The sequence below is a fragment of the Manacus vitellinus genome, unplaced genomic scaffold (genome assembly GCF_001715985.3).
Source record: "Manacus vitellinus isolate BGI_N305 unplaced genomic scaffold, ASM171598v3 scaffold_7_pilon, whole genome shotgun sequence".
NCBI lineage: Eukaryota > Metazoa > Chordata > Aves > Passeriformes > Pipridae > Manacus > Manacus vitellinus.
This window is the reverse complement of record NW_021940813.1, coordinates 25,041,541-25,055,947: the sequence shown is the minus strand read 5'-3', so window position 1 is coordinate 25,055,947 and position 14,407 is coordinate 25,041,541. Positions and strand designations below refer to the sequence as shown.

Sequence of the window (14,407 nt, the reverse complement as noted above, 5' to 3'; positions counted from 1 at the left end):
AGCCTCTGGTTTCAGCTTGAGGGTATTCCTGAAGTGTCAGACTCCCAAGTGGATTTTTCAGAGCAAATTTGGTTATGCAATGCAGCCTTTTTTTCCCCTGGAATGTAAAGTCAGATGTACATATATACAAAAGGGAAGGTACCATGTGAGGGCATGCAGATGTTACAGCTTAAATATTTGTGTCGAAGTGAGTCTCCTCAGGCACCCTGTACAGTCTACGGAGCCCTAATACCATTCAGCTTATCTGAAAGTATGAGGACATTCTCACTTTTTTAAACATCCTCACTATTTTAGACAGTGAGCACTGCTCAAACAAAACAAGACAAAACCCTCCAGATATTAGCTATAAACACTGCCTCAGAAAAAGGAGTTGCTCCAAGTCAACTTTCAGTAGGAAATCAACCCCGGTGGTGTTCTGAGTCAGCAGAGATTGTCTTCAGAGCTGGATTCAGAGAGGGAAAGGACAAGAGAGCCCACCTATTATCCACAGATACTTTTTATAGTTTTCCCCTTTCGCCACTCAGTGCTTTTCACCCAGCTGCAGCAGCACAGCACCAAAGAAACTATGACACTGCCTCTTAAAATTAAGCTAATCAATGCACATGCTGGGCTGAGCTGACACAGGTTTGTGGCAGAAGGTTTTAAAGCAGAGCTGCTTAAAATCTGCTAGTGGATGGCAGGTTATTTTCATGTCAGAAAACACTCCTGATGGAAACAAGCAAGCATAAACACCTACCCTTTACAAGCCTGCTTTCATGCTTAAAGAAACCTGATGCTCAGCCATGTGGAGAAATCATTTCTTTCCTCTCCATAGCAGAAAGTTCAGTGAAATGGAAAGCAGCTCTTACAGCTGAGTGTTCCAACTGGAATTATTAAGTATTTTTTAATAGCTTGCAAAATGATGCATTCACTTTATCTATTATCATGTAAATATTTTATACTAAATACACTAAACCATCTTTTGCAACATTAGTTTGGATTAGACACATACTATTAAAATTACTCTTAATGAAAATATTTAGGTCTGAAAGGGGATTTAAATATTATTTTCCATCAGTTTAGTTCCTTTGTATGAAGGAGAATGAAGTCCTTTATGTTTAAATGATTTAAAGCATCCAGCTTAAACTGCATTACCCAAGAACTTTTGCGTTGCCAATAATAGCCCACTCTAAATTTGAAGTACAGAAGAAAAATAGTAATCAAAACCTGAATTTCCAAGCATTTTTGAATTTAAACCTATCTCTGCTACTTATATTAAAAAATGTGATTTATATGCTAAGTTAACAGACTCTTAAAATAGGACACTAAAAGCAGAAGTTATAAAGCATACAGTTTACCTGAGTTGCCTTGAGGAGTCCTCCTATATCACACACTTGCCTGGACTCAGCCTTTAAAACTGAGTTAATTGGGATTTAACAGGAAAACACTGCCAGAAGCTTATCAGACTGGCAGCCACGGCTCTTTGCAAAGGTGCCCTTCTTCTGCATCCTCATCACTGCTGTCCCTAAGGACAGTGGTGGCCTCTTTCCCCGCTTAAGGCTCACCCAGCACTCCCAGCCAAGTGGGTGGGAGGAAAAGTCTTCTCTTTGCAGGATAAGGGACTCACTATATTCTTAGCATGGATTGTGCCCATCCCACTGCTCCTCTGAGATCAGCTCCCAACCTTGATTTTTGAACCCATGACTCCACAGTCCCAGGGAGAGACCTAAGCCTGTGCTCAGAGCTGAGAACTGTACATGCTCATGGTATGTTTCAGCCAGGATGGACATTTGCCCACATTTAACTCTTTTCCTGACACAGCAGTCTTAAGCATGTGCTAAGAATTTAGGAATCGATTCCAGGGAAATCAGGTTCATAATTTGGAAGCCGTTTCCCAACACAACTCAGACATTTGCTGTCCTTGAGCTATCAACACAGCCTGAGGACTCTGAGGTAAAAGTTCAGGGCAGTCTGAAAGATGCAACTGGGGGGAAGCACTAAGATGTTCATGCTTGGCCACAGCTCTTTTCCTTTCAGAGCAGAGTGATGTTGCTCTCTGCAGCAAAGTTATGCTCCCAGCAAGAGCTCTTCAGCCCAGCTCCCCCTCACCTGTGGGCAGGCATTATGGTTCAAGGTGATTTAACAACCCTCAGACCTTGCTGGGGGTTTTAACCTTTTACTGGGGAATCTTGGCATCCTTCACTACATTGTATTTTGAAAGAAATAAAACCACTTCTACCTATATGCTTTAATGATTTTAAAATATGTTTTTAGGTTATCTGAATGGTTAGTTAATACTGTACAAGACTTCACAACCTGGGAAAAAAAGTCTGCATTTTTCACTATCCATTAGCCCAGCAACAACTAGGCTCCCCAGAGCTGTGAGACCATTTTATAAGCACACAGCAGGGTGACAAGTCTGGCTCTTACAGCAGGAGCTACCTGTGTCCCTCTCCTCTGTAACCCCATTAAGGGTTCCCTGCGTGTCAGCAGGGAACAAGTGTTATGGCTGGGGTGATCCCTGCCAGGTCTGGGTTAAGCGGCTCAAGTGCTCACATGGATGATCATACTGTCCAGTCTGCTAGAAACCAGAGAGAGAAGAAGAAGCAGGATTTTCATCCACACAAAAAAAGGATGATGTTCTCCACTTGGTAGTTTGCTAGAGAAACACGGGTAACATAGGTTGGTTTGGGGGATTTCAGCTGTGAGGTAACTCACATTTGGAGATTTATGCAGCCTCTCTATTTCAGCTTTCTGTATTTTACTTTTGCTTTTTAATTACTTTCACAGAAGGGCATTGAGAATACTGGAGTATTGGATCTGGTTTTAAACTGTTTCAGATCCTTTTGATCTGGAGACATGTTGTCTTGTCTGTCACTCCAAAACAGTGATCCAAAAAAACCTCCAGATCCACTGCTCAGGGTCTATCTTGCACTTCTTGGTCTGCTTATTTGTGGTGCACTGTGCAGCTCTGCTCCTGCCTGCGAAGGCCCCTCATTTCCCAAGGCTTCAGATGGGCTGTTAGGGTTCGCTAGTCTCTGTCCTCACAAATCTCTCTCCTCTATGACCCTCTGTTTGCAGTTCTCCCCTCCTTGAGAAGTTCATTTTTGTTTTACCACCTTAGGTCTTCTATTAAGGAGCGGCACAAGAAAGCGGAAAACCTAATCTATGTGATTTGAGAGCGAGTTACTATGGCCACAAATGTGATGGGGAAGTGTCTATTTCAGAAATAGGAGCAAAGCATGTCTAGCAACCTATAAATAAACAACTTGGGGGCCCAGGCTGTCAGACACGTGTCACAGAAGTGCCTGTTACAGCTCTTCACCACTTTAAAACTGAAGTCATAGCTACAGGCACATGATAGAGAACAAGAGTATGAGAAGACCAGAGATATATAATAGGTCAAATACAGCCTTTGTAATTTATGATGGAGCAATTTTACCCCCACAGACGAATGAAAGAGGATGCAGGAGGCTACCTGCACCCCTGGTCTAACCTGTCAGGCTACATCTCTCTTGTTTTGGGCCAACAGATACTACCTCTTACCTTAGGCAGATAAGACTTAGCTAGTCTACCTACAGTAATCTGTCATACTCTCTAGCTGAGTCAGTTGCCCTGTCTTTTGCACCCAGAATACAGCCTTGAGCACTCCCAGTGACAACATGCATGAGGAATCAATCACTTTCCCAACTACCAGATAATGAGAAAGGGACAGGTTAAGTTGTCACTAAGAAAATGCAGTGAAGGCGTGATTGTGCTTGTGTCACTTGTCAGCTCAGACTCACATGGAGATTGGTGCAAGGTAGGCTGAAGGTTAGATGGACTGCCAATGCTGATTTCTCCAGGGGTGTGCTCTAGGTGAAGCTGTACTCTATATCACAGTCTCCCCTGCCAATGTGTACAAAGATGTCTGGATTAAGCAAGCACGGGTGGGCTTGCACAGGCTCACATAAGCATCACACCTTCCTTTTGCATGAAGACATATTACTAGGGCTTGCTGCCTCAAAGGCTTGTATATCTTATTTATGCAAGTCTAGATGGAATCATAGGATCACAGAATCATCAAGGTTGGAAGAGATCTCCAAGATCGTCCACTTCAACCACCAACCTAGTATCACTGTAATCACCCCTAAACCATATTCCCAAGTGCCACACCTCCTATTTGGTGTATCTGGATTTCAAGAAAAGGAAAGCTTTGAGGAAGTTTTCCTGAAGTAATTAATTTGCCCTTTTTCAGTCTCCTAAAGAGACTACTTCTGCTCCCTCACACATTCATTTTCCTTCACAAAGCAGCGTTCATAGGTGACAAATCTCACTGATCTTTACAGTGTGGTGTGTGTTTCCTTGGATAATTCACCCCATGGCTGTACCACTGTCAGCAAAATCCACTCTATGTCTTCTCCTGCCCAAGCCCCCACATGGTCACCTCTGCTACCACAACACAGAGCACAGCTGACTCAACTGAGCTAATACTGAGACAACTGAGACTACTGAGACAACTGAGACTACTGAGACAACTGAGCCACCTAAAGATATTCCTAAAAAAATAATAATATAACCCAACCTGTTCCCCTGCTTTGTTCTCCACAATAAATTTAGCAGCACAAGTAAAGTGGTAATGTGGTATTGGAAAGTATTGATGAAGGTGGGAAGGTTGGCAGAGGAGTCACCAGAGAAATAAAACCTGTGATACTGTAGAAAACTGCCTGCACCATGGGAAGTTGCAATGGTCAGAAGGTTTCAGGCTAAGTCTCTGCATTTCCAAACATCTACTCTCAAGAGATTAGAATTAAAAATGGTACAGCATGTTAACAGAGGTGGGCAGAGAGCATGATGCATATCTGTGGGTTTTTCTCCAAGAAAGAATTTCTTGTCTAGAGTATGTCTAACACAGCACAGAGCCCACAAATCACAATGTAGCATTATCTGATGTGGGGAGGTGGATAAATGACTAAAATAAACAAGAGAGCTCAACAGAAGCCTCCTGCTACATTTGGGAGGTAACTTGGTCCTTATTTCACTTTTTCCTCTTGACAAGAGGGTACGCAATCTGTCTGAGAGACTCCAGTAACAAGAAGAGTTCAATCTCACAATTAAGGGGAACAAAGTATCGTGACTAATCTGTGGATGGAGAGCAGTACTATTTTGAGCACAGTTTGGGAGAGCGCTTGTTCAGTTAACAGATAAGTCAGTCGGTGGATGAGTTTTCAGATGAAGCTCTGATTTGTTTCCTCAGAAGAGAGTCAGGGGGTGTATATGGAAGGAGGAACACACACCCAAGAAAAGAATACAGGAATTTTTCCTCTTTCCCTCATTATTTTAATTGAAGCACATAACATGAGACATTTTTTTTAAAAAATGCAAACCATGGGGTTACTGAAGAGGGACCGTTATCCTCTACTCAAAACATGGAGCAGGCTGGCATTGAAATGCATGGTGAGATTTTGGTCACTCCTTTTTGTTTTGTTTTGCAAAGCAACCAGCACAATTGAACCATTGACCTGCCCAGCTCTTCAGTGCTGAAGTAAGTAAAAGTATTTGTTTGAAAATAAATGTGGTTATTGCTTTTAAGAGGATTCCAGGTAGCATAGGTTATTTTAGCATAGTCTCATGTACTATGGAAAAGCTTCTGAAATAAAATTTTTATGCTGAAAAATAATTATGAAATCTATTAATGAACGTGAATTATCACTTAAAAATTTTCATGTTAGTCAGGTAAAGAATTCTAATACTCCTTATTTACACCTTCAACATCTCATGCTTTCATACATCAGCAAGTGTAGAGGGCTGTCATTAAAGACTGAAATGGCTTTGTGCCATTCAGGACTTCTGGCACGGTGGATTGCTATTCCTTTTCATGTCCTGACAAATTCAATCTAGGGAAGTGTACCACTTCCAGAGTATTCTTCTTGCCATCACAGTCTCAGCTGGCTATTTCTGATTCAAGTCCTTTGAAGCCCTCCAAAGGGTCAAAAAGTCAAGACCTCTGGTTGCTAAACATGAAAAAAAGGTGAATCCCAAAGTGCTGTCAGTCCCAAGCCAAAGAGCAGGAGAATAAAGTGGTCCCTTTTCATTGCATTCATCCTGGAGACAGGCTCTGCCATGCTATACCCCCATATCTTACAGTGACTTCCTCAGCATGACAGCAGGGGACTTTGGCCCCTGAAATGCCTTCCTGATTTCTGCTGCTGAGCTCGGGGCTGCTCCCGCAGAGCCAAACTTTGCTATCTCTCCCCAGGAGCTGAGTTTCTGAGAATATTCTCTGCTGCCTAACAGCCCCTCTTCAGTGATGATGAACTGCTGTTGACAGTCCTCTTCAAATGAGCCAAACAAAGCAGGAGGAGCTGCATGAGGCTTTAACATAGATTAAGATACACAGTGGTTATCCACCACCATGTGTCAATCATTAGCTATTAATTAGGCTAAGTAAAAGATAAACATTGGCTTTAAGAACCATTTCCAGACATTAAGGGTTTGCCCTTACTGTATATCCATACCCCAGCATCTGCTGAAAGCAAGTTAAGTAGCTCTTAAATTCTTTGGCTATATGTGTCACACAGTATTTGCTTTTAATTTTAGAGAATGTGGTCTTGCTTTTGGCATGGCTGAAAGTTTACATCATGTACAATTTTTAGCAACCTGCCTGCTGTCACTCTACACTGATGATGGCAACCAAAGCTGTACAGGCGTCTAAGGAGGATTTCCAGGAAAATCCTTGGTAGGATGATACACTTCAATATTTGAGTTGGTGCTGGCCGATCCTCTTGGCTCTGAAGCCCAATGCATATTTTGGCTGGCATAGGGCTTCCCCCACAGTTGAATAAGAGTTGTGTTTTTCAGGAGGCAATAGAGCCATTGCCTTAAACCTGAGTAAAACTGAAAGAGGATGCAATAAGAAATACCTTTGACTGTGTGTCATCCCAAAGCACATCCTACCGATGCTTCAAAGGAACATTTCATCTGCGCCTTCCTTGTTATCTACTCTCATGTCCTTTCCCAACTAATTACCAAATGTTTCTGGAAGACTGAAGAGAAAAATATTAAAGAATAATTTTATTCTTTAGACACTCCACTCTTTTCTATTCCGTTGTAATCCCCATGCCTTATCTAAGCATGTGCAAACAGTCAGTTGTTTAATATATTTAGTCAAAACAATATTTAAGCAAAGAAAATGTTTTTAATATTGAAACTAATGGTCATCTTCATTTCTATTATCATGGCAGAGTCAAGATACCAGATTTTGTAAGATCTTAGGCTTTGAAACATCTGTAGCCTGAAGATCCTTGAGTCCTGAGTGTTAAACAAGTGGAGCTATAGCTTTCCTCGCAAAATGGTTTAGCAAAAATGACATTTCAGATTTTTTTCTCAGACTGTGCGTCTCCCCTCAAAGACAGAGAGGTCTTTTTTATCTTCATTCACTGTGAAAAAAATTCAAGCTGCAACCTGAAGTAGCACTATATCTTTATGATCTCCTGTGTTTGTTCAATTCTAGCAAAGGCTCAGCAGTAGCCACAAACCATTTTGCGATGCAGATTCTGCATTCAAAGTGAAGGAGTGAACTTTCAGCTTTGGGGGTTCACCACTGCTAAGGCTCACACATCTTCTCTGCCGCTATGTCCATGCTGCCCTGCAATGCAGTACAGCTGAAAGGATTTGGGAAATCAGAAGGCTTTTCTCTAATGTGTCTGTACCTGTCTCAGTGTATGTTATCTAACTACCGCTCACCTTCCTAGCTTTGCCCTGACACTCCTCCCTCAAACAATTCCTTTTTAGAGTGTCTCCTTGCTTTGTGCCAGGCACTTTGCCATCCGCCTGAGCAGATGGAAGTATGCATGCCTCTAACAAATGTGACCTTGTTAGGCTGCTCGTCCCTCATGTCTGAGCGCGAGAGAGATGTAAAACGTTACACCCACTACCTTCCAGGGGCGAAGAGACTCCAACAGCTCACGTCTGCCGTGCTGGGAGGTGTCTCCTGGTAACGTTGCCTTGATATGATCAACATTGCAGCTACTGCTTTTCAGCATCTTAGTGTTGTTGTAAAGCATATGCTTGCCTGAACACCAACACTTGCTCTCTCTTCACCTCCTGGAAAATGCACCTGGAGGCTAAACATGGGGAGCCAGGAAGTAGCCATGGCACAGCAGTAGCTGTCCTTTTGGCAGTTGTTGAAAAGGGAACTTGAGAGAGGAGCGTAAAATAGAAAGGTAGTTTGAGAATGGAAAAAAAGGATAAATAGAGGTTTGTGAATAATTTTGCTCTGTGACTTGATCCTAAGAGGAAGTTCTAAAAAATGACTGCAACTGCTGCAGTGTAAGTGGGGTTTGTCTCACTTTATACAAGAAAATTGTAAGTCTGAAGCCTGAGAGCATGACTAAAGAAATGGAACACAAATCTCCAGAGAGCAATTCATTCAATCTCTCTTAGGCACTTACTTGTCTTCTGGAGCAGCCTATTCATTCCTAGAATAAGAGGTTATATTCTTCTCAGCCCTTGAGAGCTCCAGGCAGTTGCTCACAGAGAGTTCTCTCAAGCTACTGGATATATCCTGGGGTCTCTGAGACACCTGCGTGGGGCAGGAGGGACTACAGGAGGTGACCTGTGCTGTTGTGGCTGCCTGCAGGACCCCAGGGCACCACACAGCACGTGAACCATAATGTGGGCATCAGAATGAACTCCCTAACTTGCAGGTCCTTATATCAGGGCTGGTGAATTTCATACAAATAAAATACCCCCAATAATCACACTCAGCCCATTACCTTAATGAGAATAAAAAGTGCTCCTGTTACAACTCCATGAACTTCAGGCAGCCAAGCTCTATCTCTCCTCCTCTACCAAAATGAGCTACAGAATGTGAGGTCCAAGGACTGCCTCCACAATGAATCACAGTTGAGGGCAATATTTCAGTGCCTTACAAGTTCCCTTCTCACCTTAAGCATCTTTCTAGTGTAATAGTCTTTAAAACTGGTAGGGGAATCCAGGGGAAGTATAATAGAGACGTGAGGCTGGGGAGTGTTGCCAGTGTGCATGGAAGAGTGTTGCAGTACAAAATTCAAATACCAACAGAAAAAGAACTGCTAGGATTAAACAGGAAACCTTGGACCAGAGAGGCTGGGAAAAAACCCACCACCTAAAAGACCAGACAAGATCCATTGTCCTGATCTCCCCCAGCAGAATGTAGAGAGACTTTGCATGATGCTATCAGATATCCCACCGTTTTCTCCCTCCCTTTGTAAATTCTTATTTTGGGAAAAGATGACCACTCTTTCCCAGTATAATCTCGCTTACTGGAAGTATCAAACCTTTTGCCCCAAAATGTAAATACTGTATCCGAGAAATGTAAATCCATTTTTCCCCTTATGTTACCCTTGTTACTGGAAATGCTAATAGATTGTGGAATCCCCTATTTGGCATAACCCTGCCTCCTCATTAGAATGTAAGCCCCCGAGACCCTTAAATAGCACTTACATGTTCAATGAATGATTCCAGTTTTTTGCCTCTATATCTGGGATTGTGTTAGCTTTATTGGACTGTTACAGAAGAGGGTGCAATGACCCTCAGTTCGTCCTAAGCCTTCTCTCCCCTTCTCCACACCTCTGTATCACTTCCAAATCCTCTTCATCTGCTACTGGCATATCTTTCTGAGTTTTGAAACTGTTGCATACAAGGTAAGGAAGAATATGCACTTAGAATATACTGAGATACCACTGGAGATAAATAGGAATTTTTATCTCTGTATTCATGTAAGATGCAACTGGCACTACAGTCATTTGAAATTAAATAAATCTAGGCCCACTTAAGACTGCTGAAGCCTAATGGAATAACTTGACTTTCATCTTTCACCCCTTGCCATCGGTGTCAGGATCCCACTGATGCAGTGGGATAAGGATTGAGCTCCCTTTTCTCCTTTCCAGACTGGGTAATGTGGCTGAATGATAGCAGCTCTTAAGAAGTATTAGCTCACTGAGCAATTGTTAGCAATAGACAAGCAAGACTTAATAGACAGCCAGCCTAAAAATCAGAAACAAGTTAGTACTTGGGACAACTTAAAAGCAGCTACTGATACCCCATATCTCTCCTTTGTTGGAGGTGGAGAGGTGGTGCCAGTTAAATGTGTGTTCTCTCCTTTTAGGGTGTAAGTCTCTGCTGCTGGCAAACTGTTTTCAGGTTTGGTAAACCAGCCAACTTGTGACCTACTAGTTGTTGACAAATGAAGAGGATATTCTTCTATCCTTGGTACAATAATCAAAAAATAATAGGCCAGATTATTAAACCTGATCTGGCACTTCTGTGGTGTTCAAAAGTTGAAAATGGGCTGGTAAACCTCCATCTGGAAATGGCCAGCCAAAAATGCCTCTCTCAGTCACCCCAACTCACAGGGAGAGCAAAAATTAAGAAGAAGGAGGTGATGATCTGCCCCATGTAAAGGTAAGGTTAACCCAGATCACTGCATCAGTGTAAATGAGGTCTCTTAACCCACAGGTACAGACTGTTGAGATAACACAGCTGGCCTTATCCTGATAGTTCCTATTTTCTGGATCAACCTAGAGCAGGCTGTATGTCAAACAAGTCAATCTGACCACAGCTTTCTGCCAAGTAGCATTTCTTGAGGTAATCCACGGAGGTATAATGCTGTGCTGGCAGAAGGGAGAAGAGACATTATCAGCAGTTACCATTCAGCAGTGGAAAAGAAAGAAAAAACTTTGGAGCTCCTTGACTCTTTTCCCATTGCTCTTGATCCACAAGAAATTTGTAAACTGCCGCTTCTCCTTCCTTCCCACTTGGAAACACCTCTTCTGAAAGGGGAATGAGATTTCTGTCTTCCTCCTTAGCTGCTCTCCCTGTAGGTGAGGGAAGAAAGGCAGCCTCAGAGTAGGAGGTGTCTTCAGGCTTCACTGGAAAGAAACAGAAGAAACATCTTTTCTGGCAAGGAAAATGTTGGCAGTATTAATCATTGCCAGTGCCAAGTGTTAAGAAAAAGACAAACAATGAGGCAGATTTCAGAAACATGAGATTAAAAGCAGTGTCTCTGGTTTGAGTTAATGGCCTCCTGATACTTGAACTTGTGGTGTTAAGGAAAGGTTGTATATGTGTGGGAAGGGAAGGATTAGATGTTCTCCTTATGGGCTTATCTATCACAAGGCTTAAAGATATCTTTTTTAAAAATGAAATGTGGGATTTTTACTCAGTCCTGTGTTTTCAGAATCTAGGGCTTGATGTAAAAGATCAAATCATTGAACAAAATGATAAATGGACATCACCATCAAAGTGCAACACATTCTGGCCTTCTTCTCTTAAAGTCATCAGTATTTCTCATGAAAATATCATACAGTAAACCCCTACCACAACAAAGACCTGGGAAAAGCACGCAGTAAATGTCTCAGATTTAGATTTTGTGGCTGTATGGACTCTTGTTTCCTTTGATCAAATACTGGGAACCACACCACAAACTATGGGATTAATATACTCGTTTTTTAGATGACTATCCTGGTTCTGGCCAGGACAGGGTTAATTTTTGCAGTAGCTGGGAAGGGACATGACCAGGACTGGGAGTTTATTCTATACCACCTCATGTCACTGCCGGGGTCCGGGGAAAGGGAGAAGGGCTTCCTTCTGGTCGAGCAAGTATGGTGGAAGGAGCAGTGGGGTAATGCTGGTTCTGAGCCGGAGGGAGTGTTGGGAGTAACGTGACAGAGGGAGTAGTTGGGTATTGTCTGTTGCTGGGGTTTTCCACAGTGAGCAATAATGCTTGTACCCTCTGCCATTAGTGTTGATGCTGTTACTGTTCGCATTCTTATATCATTGCTGTTTCCAGTAAATTGCTCTTAACTCATGATCTTTGCCTTTTGTGCCTTCAGTTCTCCTCTCCAGCCTGCTGCAGCATGGAGGGACAAAGGGAAGGGGAGAGTAAGTGAGCATTAGTGGTTTGGAGAGTTTCAGTGGAAGCACTGAACTGGGGGCTACCATTCCTAAACCATGACAATTAGTCCAAAATCTTCCTTCAAAATTGTTTTTGGTGAAAACCAATGTAAGATTTATTTTCCCAAGTAAGTATTTGCTTTCCTAGATGAATATTTAATTTATTGAGAAAATAAATTCAATTAATTGGAACTTCAACCCTAGGATCTTATGAAAACTGTGGTGTATTGGTTCTCCTCTGTAACCTTGTTTCTGCCCATGTTCCACTGTTTCCCCAGGGAACAAGACTCTTTAGCAGCAGAGTCGTAAGGTCACAGGCATCACCTGCCCAGCAAGCCTGCTGTGTGTAGAAAGGTTGTGGATACAAGAGAGTTAATAAACAGCTCTCAACAATTACTGCAGAAGCATTTCTAAAATACCTTTCTTGGTAGTGATATTTTTTTTAAATAAAAACAATAATCTAGATGTGTCTGGGTTTTTTTTCTTTTTTTTTTTTTTCAGAAAATCAAATCTTCCTTGCAAAGTGAGGGGCAAGTATTCGTTTTCTCTCAGCTGGTACAAACTATTTTTGCACCTTTGCCATTTGGCAGTAGATGCAATTATGTTTCCGTATTGCCATAGTGTCTGAGAGGCTTGACAGAGACCAGAAAATCACACACACCAGAACATTTCTTTCGTGAAGATTAAGTAACAGATTTTTAGCTGACAAATAGCAAATCCTTACATTTGTTTGACAAAATCCTTAGTACCTTTCAGATCACAATGCGAATTTAAAATGCAGACAAATTAAAATAGGGATGTGCTGAGATTTCTTACGTGTAAGATAAGAAATTTTTAAAAACACCAGTATATGTGCAACATGTACACCAGATACGACTAGAAGCAGAGACTTTCTAGTAATTAAAAACAAGAGCAAGGTCCTACTGCTCTATACAAATACAAAGTGGAAAAGCAGTTTATGTTTTTGTGTTAGATTTGGCATTGTCAAATAATGCGTAAGCTCAAACCAAAACCTCTCCTTTGTTTGGGGCATTTAATGTGGATTCTCTGACATCTACTGAGGAGATCACATCAACCCTACATCCTTCTAGGGTTTTGTTTCTTTAGTTAGTTGCTTATTTTCATTACTTGTGTAGGAAAAGAAAATAGTTCCATATGAAAGCACTACCCTTTTAACAATGCATATGGAAATTATCAAGGGCATCAGTGGTTGTTGGGTGATGCACACACACATTATGACAGGACAGAAAGACATCTGCAGCAGTGTACCCAACAAGCTATTAACCCTCTTTCAGAGTTTTACAGAGTCCAGTAGCCTAAACTCTTTTCCTATAAGGCTCCTCTTCATCAAGTTAAATAGGAAAAGCACTTGGAAGATAAGTTCCTCTTTTTACCTTCGTGTTGACATTTCAAAACTATCTCCAGAATCAGCTCTAATGTTTTAAAGGAACTGCCACATGGATGGGGAGAAATAGTGCTGAGCAAGACCAGGAACAGCATCAGAAGGCTGTCTGCCAGGTTCTGTCTTGCCATCCTGAAATTCAGTTCTGAGGGGGTCATGAGATATTTTCATGGATATAAAAGTAGAAAATCTGTACAAACCCAAGTAGGGCTATGGACTTTGACTTCAAGTTCTCTCCTGACTTCTCAGCTCTAGTTTTTCTTTCCTGCTTCTCCATTTCAGCCTTGGATTTTCTCAAACCTCATCTACGCAGTAATTTTCTGGTTCATGTCCACAACCTTTTTAGTCTTGTCTCTCAGATGCTACAGGCAAAACCAGCATGCTGATGTTCAGAGGAAAAAAAGGAGGGTGGGTAGATCAGATTATACCTCTGCCATTCATACCTGTGCTATGGCTCATCTGGTAAACTGACTGGAGGTGTCTTCCTGCTGGGTATCCCAGAGAGTCCCAGCTACAACAGAAGAAAGGTTGCCATCTTTATCACAGTGTTTAGGAGCAGGTGATGAGGAAAAGGAAGGGAGTCTTCAGGTAGAAGAGAAAATGAGATGGCAGATTTCCCTGCCTCTGGAATTAATAGCATTCACTGGCAAATGTTAAGGCAAGTCCAGACAGGAAGACAGGAGTTGTATCTCTTGTACAAGTGTTGAAAGAGAGAGGGAGAGAGAGGAAAGAGAATGATAATTAATTTGATATGGTTGTTTCTGGTCCTTCAGTAAGGAAGGGTCAACAGTTCCTGGAGCAGATGCAGATGGGTTAGGTAGCAGAATGGGCAGTGCTTGTCAAAAACTCATCAGCCATCAACAGCTCCCAAGTCTCTTCCCTGAGCGAACTGTGGCCAGGGCAAAAGGCACACCTATCCTGAAATTCAGTTCTCTTCCACCAGTGCCAAACCTGTTTGACTTCAGAAAAAGAAGGAACTGACCCCTACTCATTGCCTTTTTAGATAACAGCACAAAGTCATCCTCTGGTTTTCATAGCTTTTAAAAATAAGTTAAAAGGTTACACAGACTCCAATTTATGGTTGAACTTTGATCATTGTGCAGAGCTTTG

At 42.0% G+C, this 14,407-nt stretch overlaps 1 protein-coding gene across 1 annotated transcript in view; it reads right to left on the bottom strand.

The window, feature by feature from the left end:
• FHL2 (four and a half LIM domains 2) overlaps positions 1-1,536 on the bottom strand; it is a 61,416-nt gene extending 59,880 nt beyond the window's left edge. Inside the window, exon 1 of the mRNA XM_018083988.2 lies at positions 1,338-1,536. The gene's annotated coding sequence lies outside the window, so the exon portion shown is untranslated. The remainder of the gene's footprint in view (positions 1-1,337) is intronic.
• Between the last annotated feature and the right edge of the window lie 12,871 nt (positions 1,537-14,407).